The sequence below is a fragment of the Aedes albopictus genome, chromosome 3 (genome assembly GCF_035046485.1).
Source record: "Aedes albopictus strain Foshan chromosome 3, AalbF5, whole genome shotgun sequence".
NCBI lineage: Eukaryota > Metazoa > Arthropoda > Insecta > Diptera > Culicidae > Aedes > Aedes albopictus.
In genome coordinates this window covers 371381403-371395699 of record NC_085138.1, presented here as the reverse complement: position 1 = coordinate 371395699, position 14297 = coordinate 371381403, and the positions used below count along the sequence as shown (strand labels likewise).

At 37.6% G+C, this 14297-nt stretch overlaps 1 protein-coding gene across 1 annotated transcript in view; it reads right to left on the bottom strand.

Moving 5' to 3' along the window:
• Nucleotides 1-14297, bottom strand: part of LOC109397120 (uncharacterized) — a gene marked incomplete at its 3' end in the record, with an annotated part of 66296 nt that overhangs the window by 25704 nt on the left and 26295 nt on the right.

Here is a 14297-nt window from a genome sequence, read left to right as displayed (position 1 = left end):
TAATTGCCAAACATTTCACCTTTACTCTCGGGACTAGCGTTGCGTAATAACGGAGTAGTTCGTAGATTGCATACTGAAAGTTATCATGTTAAAAACTTTAATACTCTTATTCCAATTACTTATGGGAAACTATTTGGGAAAGAACACCTATACAATCGGAGGTGTAAGTAAAAAAGACTTGAAAACTTCCATTGCCAGCCTTCTCCGCTCTTCACCGTTACGATGATAGAAAAGGATGTGATTATATGCCACCTACTTTTCAAGAGGTCAGCTATTGACCGATGCCCTCATAGGAATCAAGGAATTGGTTTTTTGGGATGGGATGATTTAGGATTCACTAAAAGCGAGTGATGCGACAAGATTTAGATATTACACGCGAAAAAAACCGTTCTGATAAACGTCAACAAAAAAATCTACACCGTGAACTGGAACTATTTCCAGCTGTCAATATGGGTGTTCTAGAGAACGTGACATCTTGTTCACGGTGTACATTTCTTATTATTGTTATGGTTGCTATGCATAGTTCCCGTTGCCGTGACTAAAAGTGCACGTAGTATATCGGAACGGATTTTTTTGCGTGTATGTATGTGTGATTGAGTAGATCATATAGATGTGTTGGTGTAAGTGTGAGTATTTAAGTATATTTTATCACCAACGTTGGGAGTGACGTAGCTAAGAAATTTTATGTCACTCCATGGGTCTTTTCACTTCTTGGATGGGGCACTGACATTTACACTGTGTCCTGGCAGTTTCAAAATAAACTTTGGCTATTGTCACATTTTATTGGCTTCAACGCAATTCAACTATCTTAATATATACAAATTCATATGTTGACAAAATATTTCAAAATATGACGTTTGACAAAAAAATCTCAACAATGCCGCATGTGACATTCATGCGTCCGACGGCAATTTACTTGTAAATAGAAATAAGTTGGGGTTCTGGTTAGGAAATGGCTTGGTATTCACTATAATTAGGAATTATCGAGACACCGCCACAAGCAGCATCATCAGCACCTGTTGCCACCATCACTCGATAAAGTGCATTTGAGGATTGGACCTATTTTGATACTGCTCGTGTACTCAATTATTTTGAAAATAAGCAGTCGGATAAATCATCATTGAAATAAGCCCGATGCGAGGATGAACCAGCCTCGGGCTGAATTTCCACATAACAAAGAGTTAATAATAATCATAATCACGATGATTTCCAGACAGAAAGGAGTCCCGCGATCACAAGTCAAGCATCAACCTAGAGCACGAACACACGGGGTCTTTGGTACATACACTTCCGCGAGAGAAATTCACAATTTCAACAAACTTGCACCTGAAGGCGTTAATTCGGAACTGTTCCCTAACACTATTTGTCCATTAAAGAACCTGCTGGGTGGCGAAGTAACAGTTGCTTATGGATTTGTCCGGCCCAATTTTAACGTGAAATCGAGAAAAAAAAAACGGGTTCCAAATGCAGCCGCTCGCGCGCACAGCCTGCTGCGATTTTCTACGAGTTGCTTACAAAGTTTTTTTTTTGTAAAGCACTGTTTGCAGTTCAAAAGGAATTTCTCAGCCTATCTTGATGCATGGGATATTCCTTGCCTGAATCGCTCAAGAAACCGGTTTTTCTTCGATCGCAGTACGCAGTAGCGAAGAAATGACAGTTCAAATGGCAGTCACCGAAGAAAGTTTCTGCCAGGAATCACTCAAGAAGTTTCTTGAGCGATTCCTTTCGAACTCGAAACTGCGCTTAATTACGAAAAAAAAACCCATCGATTACCACCTTTACTTCTTACACAAACACATTCTGAGAAAACAAGCAAGCGGGCTTCCACGTGCATTAGCTTACAATCTGACTAAGTAGGCGTTTCAGTAGGCCGACAAACCAGGACAGATCGAGATGACTGTCACAAATTTTCAAGATACCGTCCAGTTTGGTTTGGTACTTTGCTTGCAAGTTCTACAAGAAATGACACCATAAATGAACTGCAGGACCTGTCTGAACAAAAAAAGAATAGCCTCCCGGCAGACTCACTTAATTGGCAGTGGAAATGGGTTTAAAACTTGGTTTAAAATAATCATGAAATTGGCCATTCAAACACCAGTGCCATAAAGTACTACTTTTCTGCTGTGGAGCGGGCCTGGTGTGATAGTTAAGTCACCAGACTATCACGCCGAGGACCTGGGATCGAATCCCACTCCCGACAAACTCACAAAAATGTGAGTTCTTCCTTCGGAAGGGAAGTAAAGCGTGGGTCCCTAGATGAGCTAGCCTAGGGCTAAAAATCTCGTTAATACAGATAAAAAAATACTTTTTACAACGTAATTACAAAATACATTTCAACCTTATTTTACGTCCACCCTTTCTAGGTCGAAAATAATTTCTACCGAGAAAACCATCACAAAACTAAACATTTTTATATTTTCAAAACCTCGAGCAGTCGTGTCTTCAGCCACCCTCAGTGACCCCGCGCCCACGCTATGTACCACAAGCGAGCTTATTTCATGGTGCGTGTAGTCAGTACACGACGCGACCGCTCTCCTTTGTCAAAAATATAAAATTGTCTAGTTCAGTCAATACTTGCACGATAGAAATTATTTTCGATCAGCCATGAATGGACGTAAAAAGAGGTTAAAGTGTAGTTATTTATGAAACAAGTTGTAAAATGATGATTTAATCAGCACATGCCGTACATTTATCCAACGAAGCTTGCCGAGTTGAATAAATACGAAGAGTGCTGAAAAAATCGTTTTGCAACATGTTCCATACACATTTTTTGCTACTACAAAAAATACTGCCTAAAATTCTAGGTTGTATACTACTGCATAACGAGTCACAAGTGAGTATCATGGCTGATCAACTTCATTCAACTTGTATTTATTGCTGCTATTGTACTTTTCGGCACTTATGTTTTGGAGAAAAAAGTAGGCTGGTTCATCGTTCTTTTGCTAAGCGAAAAGTCGACGTTTTCACAACGTAATGGCATAACATATATTTTTATTTCTGCAAACTTTTTGAGAAAGTTCAATCAAAATTGCTTAAAAATAAAACTGCTTAGAAGGCTAACGAGCCACCTCAAACAAGCTGCCAAGCCCATAAAGTTCTCTTTTGTCTTAACTTTTGGTTAAGGTAAAACATCAAATAATACAAATATTGCTTCCATAATGACCGAAATGAACTACTACTTATGCTTACAGAAGCACCAATCTTAAACATTCGAGAACAATATGTCTGATTTGGATTACCTTTCTGCCTCTTTCTTAAATGAGCAAAGCCAGAATCAGTACTGAAAACGTCATTTCGACATACATATGTATCTAGATTAAATCATCTACAGCTCATTTCACCTGAACCTGAAAATATTGAATGTATATGAAAAACTTGTGCGGCTAGACCAGTTCTTCAAGAAAGTCACAGTAAACCCGTTCTCACTTTTATATAAAGGGTCTATGATAAATGTCAATTGGAGTTTTTCGAATGTAAACGATGACATTTACCTTAAATATTGAAGATAAAGCGGATTTCCCGTGACATTCTTGTAGAACTGGTCTAGCCGCACAAGTTTTACGTGGGTTTCGGCTTCTCAGTCATGAATTTTGCGTCGACTACTTGGTTATCTTCGCCTACGTTTCGACCCGGGATGGGGCCTTCTTCGGGGCTCGATATTAAGACGACAAGTTAAAATAATTTTTACAAAATATAAAAAGTCGGTAGCTAAAGGGTTGATTAATCTCCACAACGGGCATCGGTCTGTCTTTACCGGAATGTTTATTAGTGAGCCATAACCAAACCCGGTGTAACCAACTAGTGCCAAATCCCTAGAACTCTTTTTTTCGAAAAACAGCTGATTAAAATTAAGATGAAACCGTTGAGACATTCCGGTAAAGACAGACCGAAATCAACCCTTTAGCTACCGACTTTTTATATTTTGTAAAAATTATTTTAACTTGTCGTCTTAATATCGAGCCCTGAAGAAGGCCCCATCCCGGGTCGAAACGTAGGCGAAGATAACCAAGTAGTCGACGCAAAATTCATGACTGAGAAGCCGAAACCTATGTAATACCAAATTCCAGTCGAACTCCCTTCGTTTTGAGATGCTACGTTCGTCATACCAGAGTGTCCAAAATTTGTATACAAACATAGAATTATATTCTTGATGTTTGACATTTGTCCCACATTTTCAGCCCAATTACTCCTCCGTGCCACGGGGTCTGCTCTCCAAAACAGTTTCAACTCTTTCCCCATGTTGTTGCAGCTCAGACGGCAGCCTTGGAAACCCCTTCTACACAGTATTGAGGATAGGCATTACTGAGACGTAAATTCTTAAAATTGTTTAATACGACCCAGTCCCACACCTGATCGCTTGTTTTTGCTTATTTTTTTTCTTCTGTCCCTACATCTGAATCGAGCAAGTTTTGGGTCTATAACGCTAACACGCCGACGACGACGCCGGGCAAAAGATTATTTACATTTGCCAAATGTAAATGTAACGGAGCGCTAGCAGCAACCAGAACTCCCGGTCATCCCGTCCCGACATCTCATCGCTAATAAATTGTGTGTCTCGGCCCTCGAGGCAGACTGTGCTGCGGCAAAACGGTGAACCCTTTTGATGTGCGCTAATTAAGTTTCGAACAAAGGAATTCGGGTGTCCCCGCCTCTTCCCGCGCCGAAGGCAGTGGGAGGGAGCCTTCATTTCTTCCTGATAAATTATTAGCCACGGAATTTTGTATGCTCTTTTTTACGGGAAAAGAAAGTTAAATTGTTTGTTAAACTGAACATGCCGCCGCTGCCGTGCGAGTCCTCGGAGTTTGAGTAAAAAGTTAAATCGTTTCCTCCCGATGCGATGTCAGGAAACACAAGGCCGACGACGTCGTTTGTGTCGTAATAGGAGGGGGATCTATTTATGCACGAATCGTGAACCGCATACCAATTGAAGACGAGTTAATCATACGTGTGCTGCGGTAGGATACTTTGTCAGAGTTTCCAACCGCGGCCCGGAGAGCTGCAATTAGATTCTTCCTACCACCCGAAATGGAAAAAGGTTTACGAATCGTGAATGACGTAGTTGCGGCACCACATATGTACGTAGCAGAAGCAGCATTCACCGTAGCTTCAGATGGTGTGTAATTATACCTAGCTCGATGTGTATAATAAGCTACGTCTATTTCATCGTTTAGGAAGCGGTTATGTCAGTAAAGCTAACGTATTTTGTTTCAGTGGAAACATTATAAACAATCACGAAACGGATGTATATCTTGTGGATCAAAAGAACAACACAAATGTTCAATCATAGAAATCAACCGCACGATATACCATATACTTAACACAATTTCATATTTACTTACTGGGGGGGTCTTGAAGGATATGCAATGTTATTATTCGTTACGAAAGTATCTACTTTTGCCCTTATAGATTTGAAAGACTTGACTGAAGTTCTCGATTTTTTATCTAGAACTTCTTTCCAAGAATATCATGTGGCAAAATAAGAATGAACATGGCACGTATGTACATCTGCCTTTAATCTTAAAATTGTTCCATTCCGGTCGATTACCCAACGACTCCTTAACTGACTCGGACCTAGAAACTATCAGCACTAGGCTAGCATTGACAAAGGTCGTAAAACTTTCCTAGGATCCCATTTCCCGATCCGCGTGTGTTTGTGTGCCTGGGAAATGCAACAACCTCATAGCACCTGCCTTTCTTCCAATCGTTCAGTCCAATCAAGGGTCATTCCATTTGATTGCACTTAATGAAAAATTCAGCCCTCCCTAAATGGATGGAAACTTGGATGCAATGACCTGCACAGTGCATATCAAAGGCCTCGGAAGCAGCAGAAAACAATGCAACCGTAACATATGGAAATGTTCTCGTCAGAATCACGATGCCATTTCCATGATGGAAGTCCATCAGAAGGTAGGGGGAAGAAAGGGAACCCAACCAAAACGAAACAAAGTTTATGATCCCTAAAAATCACACTTCCCGAAATCCCGACCGCCACCACATGCATTCTAGTGCTGCTGAGTGCTGACTGGCTGAAACTGTCCGGAAGTTTATCGTAAATCTACTCGTAAATCATTCCACTACTCGATTGTAATCGGCGCTCGATGCAATCGGCTACTCTGACAGTAATAATGGTGCACGCGTTCCGCTGCCACCCTCCCGTCGCGTCGTTCCGTCACGAAGATGGGATAATACAATAAATTGATGGGCGTAGTCAGGGGGGGAGCCTCGTGACCACCTACAATTTACAATGTTCTGTAAATCAGTGCAGTGTTCTGAATGTTAAATTTATCCTCAATTTTCATCATGTTTTGCGGTATTCGGTCAAAACCTTTTTTAAAATAGTGACAAACATTTTTTGAGATAAGCAGGCTCTGGGACTTCGTCTAACCAAATTTCCCAAATATTCCATGCTTAATTCCCCATACAAGGAAGTACAATCCCTGAATTTCCAACGGTTTTTTTAATAATCTTCCCAGAAGTATGCAAAAAGCTAATTTTGCTGTATCTACATAGATTCTATCAGGCTAAGTGTACCAGTTATGGCTAAAGTACCGCTAATTGGCCATAGTTGATTTTCAACTTTTTTCGATGCAAATCAACATAACAAATTTTGTGAACAAAAAATCACAATCATATAAGATAGTTGCACTAATTTGAACTTTAAAAATGGCTTAAATTATAATAAAAATAAACCATTTTACTTCAAAATTCGACTCTTTTGCACCTTTTATTTGCCATAGCGCACCATTCACAACCAACATTCTCATTCTCATTTAATGTTGTTGGCGGAATTCCAAAAAAGCCTTTAATTTTTCAGAATTCCACTAGAAGTTGTTATGACATTTCAAAGCAAATGTTTCTCGGAATATCCCTGGGATCTCGTACAGAAATATTCACAGATTCCTAATCGTTAATGGCTTCTTCTCTGAAATTGCGTCATAGTTTTTTTCTATGATTTTACCAATGAACACTTCTTGATTTTTTTTTTTCAAATTTTTCACAATTTCTTTCAGAATATCACTAAAAATGTAAATTTTTAAAGAAATTCCGATTTTTGAGAAAAGAGTTTCACGAAAAAAAACTCTGCTTACGGTTTCAACAGCAAACAGCAATGAAGTTTCTCCCATAGATTCGTCTAAGGAATCCCTATTGTGAAACTCTGTCTAAGGAATCCCTATTGTGAAACCCTACTATGAAACTCTGCTTTCAAAATTTGAAAAACTCCTGCAATTATATTCTAAAAAGTCGAAGCAAGTATGGAACACTGAAGGAGATCTTACAGTAGTTGAGGTCGAAATATGTATCTGCCATAGGATGCAAAGTTTGCATTGCAAACACATAGTTGAAATTCAGCGGAACAGTATTTAACTTGATTTTCTTGTAATTACAGGTATTCTACTAACACACCCAGGATCATCATCTTGAAAATATTCTCATAAAACTATAACAGGGAATCATCATTTTTTACCCTTCTTACACCCATAAGAAGGGTATAAATACCGCTTGGAAAACCGACTTTCGATCCGAGGCCCGCAGGGCCGAGTCACATATACCAATCAACTCAGCTCGACGAATTGAGCAAATGTCTGTATGTGCGTTTGTGTATGTATGTATGTATGTATGTGTGTGTGTGTGTGTGTGTGTGTGTGTGTGTGTGTGTGTGTGTGTGTGTGTGTGTGTGTGTGTGTGTGTGTGTGTGTGTGTGTGTGTGTGTGTGTGTGTGTGTGTGTGTGTGTATGTTACAAAAAAATTTCACTCACGGTTCTCAGCCGTATGTCGACCGATTTGAGTTCTTTTGGAAGCAAATGAAAGCTACTACATCCTAGTAGAACGCTATTGAATTTTATTTTGATTGGACGTTCGGTTACCGAGATATCTTTCAAAGAGTGCTAGGGAGTACTACCGAAAATTTGAATCAACCGTTAAAAAAATGATCGATGGGAAGCGAGCGGTGTGTGACGGCTGTTTCTCTGTGCCATAACCATGGGTCCCAAGTACTTTGGATCTAATTTAGTGAACTGATAAAGAATATTTGACAAATTGTATCTCGATGATTTTCTTACCCATGTATTAATAGATTGGCAGTTAACAAGAGATACAATATTCCAGAATATGTAAGCTATTGTTTAACCTTCCTTTTGTATCACATCGGAAACAGCTCGCTGACGTAGTGTATGGTTTGGGTCAAAAATGACCCCAATGCCAAAAGAAGGTTAAACATTCCAACAAGATTCTAGGAGATTCTGGCTGGCATTTCAGGTAGTTGAGCCCATGGTCGATGATTCTATTATGGAAAGCAATCAACTTGATGCCAAATCTACAATATTTTCTAGAATGACCAAAAATCACAATCATACATACGAATAATACAACAATAATTTTAATAAGTGTAAGAAGGGTTCTGTTCACCATAGGATTAATTCAGGTTTTTTTCAGAAATGCGCCTAAAAATTCTTGAAGATATTTCTGCACAGAGGGGTCCAATTTGTCCGCTTATTGGTAATAATAAATAGTAGCTACTAGAGGAACTCGCCAAATGGTGAAGGTTAATAGTGGAATTGTTGTTTTCATTTGTTCTCCGTGTATAATTTCATGGAAGTGGAAAAATACCCAGTAAATTCTAGATCCTGCACACTTAATTTGGAATACCGTGTTCGGTAATTTTTTGACGAAAATAGAACATCTGTATACAGCTATAGAGCGATTCCAAGCAAATTTTTTAATTCATGATTTTCTATTGAACTGAAACTTTGCACAGTTTTTCAGTTCCATCTAAATCGCCATTTTCCGATATCAAATTTTTATTTTGCATCACGACTAACTTTTCAAAAGGGTGTATGTGAAAATGGTTAAAAAATATTCAAAAATCTGCACAGCCAAAATGGTTCGTTCGATTGCTATGAATTTTTCAGCACAGTTAGATAACTACATGGTGATTCCTAAGAAAATATACACTGTGAAAAAAAAGATTTTCTAACATTGAAAAATATCATTTTTGTCACAAAAACTCAAATATCTCAAAACCCTATCTTTTTACCAACGTAATTTTTCTAGGGACAACGGTCCATTGTATTAGCAATCTACCATAAAAATTTGGTGATGGTAAACTTATAAACAAAAAAGTTATAACATTTCAAACATTTCACAATTTTCACATTTGGTAAATATTTTTTTCTGTGTAAATTATTTCGGTCAAAAATCGCAGTTTGATGCTGATTTTATTGTTCAGCAAAGTTAGATAACTAAATAATGATTCCTAAGAAAATATACACTGTGAAAAAAAAAATATTTTTTAACACTAAAAAATATCATTTTTGTCACAAAAACTCAAATATCTCAAAACCCTATCTTTTTACCAACGTAATTTTTTAGGGAAAACGGTCCATTGTATTAGCAATCTACCATAAAAATTTGGTGATGATAAACTAATAAACAAAAAAGTTATGACAATTCAAACATTTCACATTTAGTAATATTTTTTTTAGTGTAAATTATTTCGGCCGCAAATCGCAGTTTGATGCTGATTTTATTGTTAATGGCCTTGCGTGAGTAAAACGAGCTGTTTTTATTATGTATTATGTATATCATATGTACAGTAATGTTCCGATTTCATCACGCCCTCCGCGCATTAGTCGTTTATTCATTAATTTGCTGTTACATTTGAGGACAAGTGTTTTCCCTCTTCTTCAAGATGAATGTTGAAAGCGTGTTTTGCAACGTTAAACATATTGAAATGGGTATAGATGTTGAAGTATATTTCAAAGCATTTTTGAAAAGGGGCGTGATTAAATTGTCTAAACAGATGTCGCTGATGGTACGGTGGCATGACTCTCTGCACTTAGCACTTCTGGCAATTTCCTAGTTGTTGTCGTTTTCGAATTTCCTGCGCCATGCTTTACCGATGATATACAGATGGCTCGTTTGTCAAAGTCTAGACGGCAGGACGTGCAAATCGTAAATTTGTATTCAATTTGGGCATAACCAGTCTCTTTCAGTTCATCTATGGTGCTTTCGGTGAGATTTCGTAACTCTTTTGAACATTTTTTTTTTCATCAAACGGTCTACAAGAGAGCGTTGAGTTGAAGACCTTTGAGAGAGCGACTGCTCATGTTGTTCGTTAGGTTATAATAAACAAAATCACTTATTAGTTTTAACTGACTAGTTTGGTGTTGTTTGCTTGGCTGAAGAAAAAATTTACTATACAATTTTTAATATCCATAGCGGTAGTATTTTTTTGCTTTTTCGTGAGCATTGTCATGGTATGTATACAGACAAACAAACGTAACACTGACGAAATTTTCATTGACCACGCCTTTAACGATCATTTTGAATCTTGGTTGTGGCTTTCATAACCAGAAGAGTGCCCATCGTTTTTCTTTGCGTTTGAAGTTTCACACTAGCGCCTTCTGATGACGATATTGCACAACGCAGTGTTTCGTGAAACATTTCCACCAGGTGGTGGTAGTGTGAACTGGGCGATGGATTTTCAGGAAAATTGTTCTAGGCATTTCGTCTGTTTGTCTGTGGTATGTACCTCTCATGCATTTGTTGTTGTTGAAGTTACTCGCATTCTTCCGATCATAAAGTCTGTTCTCTAAGAGGTATTTTTTTTGCAGGTCAACTAGACGTATACGCGTATATATAAAAGTTTTATTATGCAGCTTTCGTCTTAAAAATAAGTTTAATTCCATTTTTCTTATGATCAATAGCTTTTCAACACTATCAAGGGATTTTTTCACCAGTCACGTACAATAAAAAGTATGACACTCTCAATATTTTTGATCACAACACTGAATCGCGTCTAAGTTTCAAATAGATACTATCGTAATTATGAATTATCAAACAAAAATATCATGAAACCAACTTGTTTAATTCAGGTGGTATAATTCTCGAAATAATTTACACAGAAAAAAAATATTTTTTTGTTACTAAATGTAAAAATTGTGAAATGTTTGAAATGTCATAACTTTTATGTTTATCAGTTTACCATCACCAAAATTTTATGGTAGATAGCTGATATAATGGGCCATTTTCCCTAAAAAATTGACGTTGGTAAAAAGATAGGGTTTTGAGATATTTGAGTTTTTGTGACAAAGATCATATTTTTTTAAAGTAAAAAAAGAATTTTTTTACAGTGTATATTTTCTAAGGAATCATCATTTAGTTATCTAACTTTGCTGAAAAATTCATAACAATCGAACAATCCGTTTTTGCTGTACAGCTTTTAGAATATTTTTGAACTATTTTCGCATACACCCTTTTGAAAAGTTAGTCGTGAGTGAATATGAAGGTTTGATATCGAAAAATGGCGATTTAGATGAAATTGAAAAACTGTGCAAAGTTTCAGATATTTTTGAAATGGTCGCTCAGGATCGACTGACATGACTCCGTGGAATTCCTCTATACTGCATTGTTTACCTTTTGCACCAGGTTTTGACAGTTGGTGTACTGAGCGTCAGTATAATCGCTTACCGAAGCTACCGAAATAATTCTGCTGTTCTAATTCGGTCAAAAAAGTGCTGAACAGGCAATTCACGATTGAATGTGTGTCATTACATATACTTTACATTGTGTTTGGTTCCCTTTAAAATCCAGTTTCTAAGAGAAAAAAGAACATTTGTATCGGATGCCTCTATCCCAAATATTAAACGCATCCTTGTGCTGGCTTATCTAGATGTTGACCGATTCTCGCTAGTTGTTGAACGATTCATTCGAAATTTTAAATTTTAAATGATCTGTTGCAAATTTATCAGATTGTCATTTTTAAGTCCCGTGGGAGTTTCAGAAAGGTTTCAGAGGAAATCTCAGGGGTCCCGGGGGTTCATTAGGGCTTCTAAGGGGGTTTCAAGACCGTTTCAAGGGATTTTGTTTTAGAACTCCTTAAGGTAATTGTTCATAGAACTCTTCTAGAGATTGCTTATAATTGCTCCAGAAGTTCTTTTGGCAATCTTTGAGAAGTTTTTCCTATTAGATTTCTTCTAGGATTTAATCAAGCATATTTCTGTGTCATTTCATGACCGTGTGACTTTTTTTGAGCCTTTAGTAGCTCGCGCTGGAGAGCGCTTGTTCGATTCCAGCCGCAGCTACCAGGGAAAGTGTTTGGACTAGCGTGCCACTGAGCGTTGCATTTTGGTCCATTGTCTAGTGTCGTAAATCCTTCTTTTCCTCCAAGCTTTTGCAATTGAAATCGTCCAGGTAATTGCTTAGAATTAGACAATCTTTTGGCATTCCTCAAGACGCTTCATCTGAGGTTTTCGAAGAGGTCCCTATTGAAATCCCTTCAGGAATTCTCACGGAAAATCTACGAGTTCCTCCAGGGATTTCACATGTCTTTGGCATTTCCATGAAAAGTTTAAACAAACAGGAATTTGATCATGAGTTTTTTCTGAGATTCCTACGGGAATTCCTTCACGGACTCCTTTGGAAGTTTCTTTTAGGATACCTTTAGCGATTCTAATGGTATTTTTCTATGTAATGGGGGTTCTCTCTGAAACTCTTCCAAGAATGTTTCTGGGATTCCATCCTGACACCTAAGATTTATCCAGGAGCTTCTCCAGGTATTTATTTAGAAGTTTCTTCTGGGATCGAATGTCTGTTTTTGAATTCCTCCTGGGATTTTTTCAGGAATTTCACCATGAGTTCCAATTCATTGAATAATTTATTATGAATTTTTCTCAAGAGGAAATTCCTCCAGGAATTCCTTCTGACATTCACCCATATGCTCCATTTGAAATTCCTCCAGGAGTCCTTCCGGGATTTACTTTTGGGAACCTCCCTTGAGTTTCAATTAGAAATTTTCTTGGAGCTTCTTCTGGGAATCTTCCCGTTATTTTATACTGAGAATCCTCTAGAAATTCCTGAAGAAATCCCTAGGCCGGATTTTTGCGTTACATCACAGATGAAATTATCAAAAAAAAAATCCTTAGAAAGAACCCATAATGGAATTTGCAGGAAGTCATTCGTGGGAGAAACCCAAGACGGACTTTTTAAAAATCCCCAGAAGTAGTTTTTCGGAAGAATCTACTAAACTAAACACAGATGGAGTTTCCAGAAGGAATTCCGTGAGGATTTCCTGATGAAATTCTTGAGAAATTATCAGAAGAATTTCTAGTTTAGTCTAATTTTGTCTACATATACACAGCCATTTCTTGGAAACATTCCTGGAAACTGATAGAATCGACTAATTCCATCATTTTCCTTGTTGTTATTAATGCTTGCAGCACATCAGAGGTGTATTACAAGCATTAAAGTGGCCAGGCCTACTGTGCCCCAGCCCTAAAAGCCCCTATTGCCTAGGCTTATGCGCCTTTATTCACTCAGAAATCATCAGACGATCTTCTCGGAAGATTCTCCAGATGGAATGCTTGAAGAAATTCCCAGAAGAACTTCATAGAAATCCCCAGGAGTAGTTTCTGAAGGAGCTCCCGGAAGTAGTTTTGAAGCAGAAATCCCTAAAGGAATACACAGATGTCACTCCTGAAATAATCCACAGATGAAGTTACTGGAGGAAACCCCAGAAGAGCTTCAAGGATGAATCTCCAGAAGGAATTTCTGGAGAAATCCCCAAAGGATTAGTGGAATTTGAGTAGAAATATTTAGTATGAATTTCTAAAGAAATCTCCAAAAGAAAATTCTTGAGTATTCCGTTGCAGGAATTCCTAAAGGAATCACCAAAAATCCATAATTCCTGGAGCCAAGGATGTTTTAAACCACCTGGCACCAGTTTCACTCATTATCAATGTCTTATTTCAGAAGCTTCATATCTTCATTACTTCATAACTTTCACATTTACGGCTAGAGAGCGCAAGCCGAAAAATGAATACCGAACCAAGTTTTCATGCATAAGCACACTCTGTTCGGTGCAATATTCTTGAAGAACGTAAATGAGATGATTAACATAATTAAAAAAAATATATATAGAAATTTCTTGAGCGGTAGAGGCATAAAAAATGCTAGTTAATTTTAAGTGTTTTAGTAACCGTTCACATAAAAAAAACTGTTTGAAATTTGTAGAATCTGTTGGATTCTTTGTGGCACTAGTTAGTTATTTTTATAGACACTCTATTATATTTTATTCAACTAAATCTTTTGACGGATTTTCATTGTACACTTCAGCATGAAATGATAATGTGAATTCTGAAGAGAATCCGGGATTAACTTCAGACGATCTATGTAAGAGTAAACATTCCACTCGGTAAGAAATTCAGCAGAAATTTTGTATTAGTTTTATTTTATCTGAGGGTGCTCGCCCCCTGATTAGAAAACCTACCTACACCCTTGAATTCATATACATCAAATTG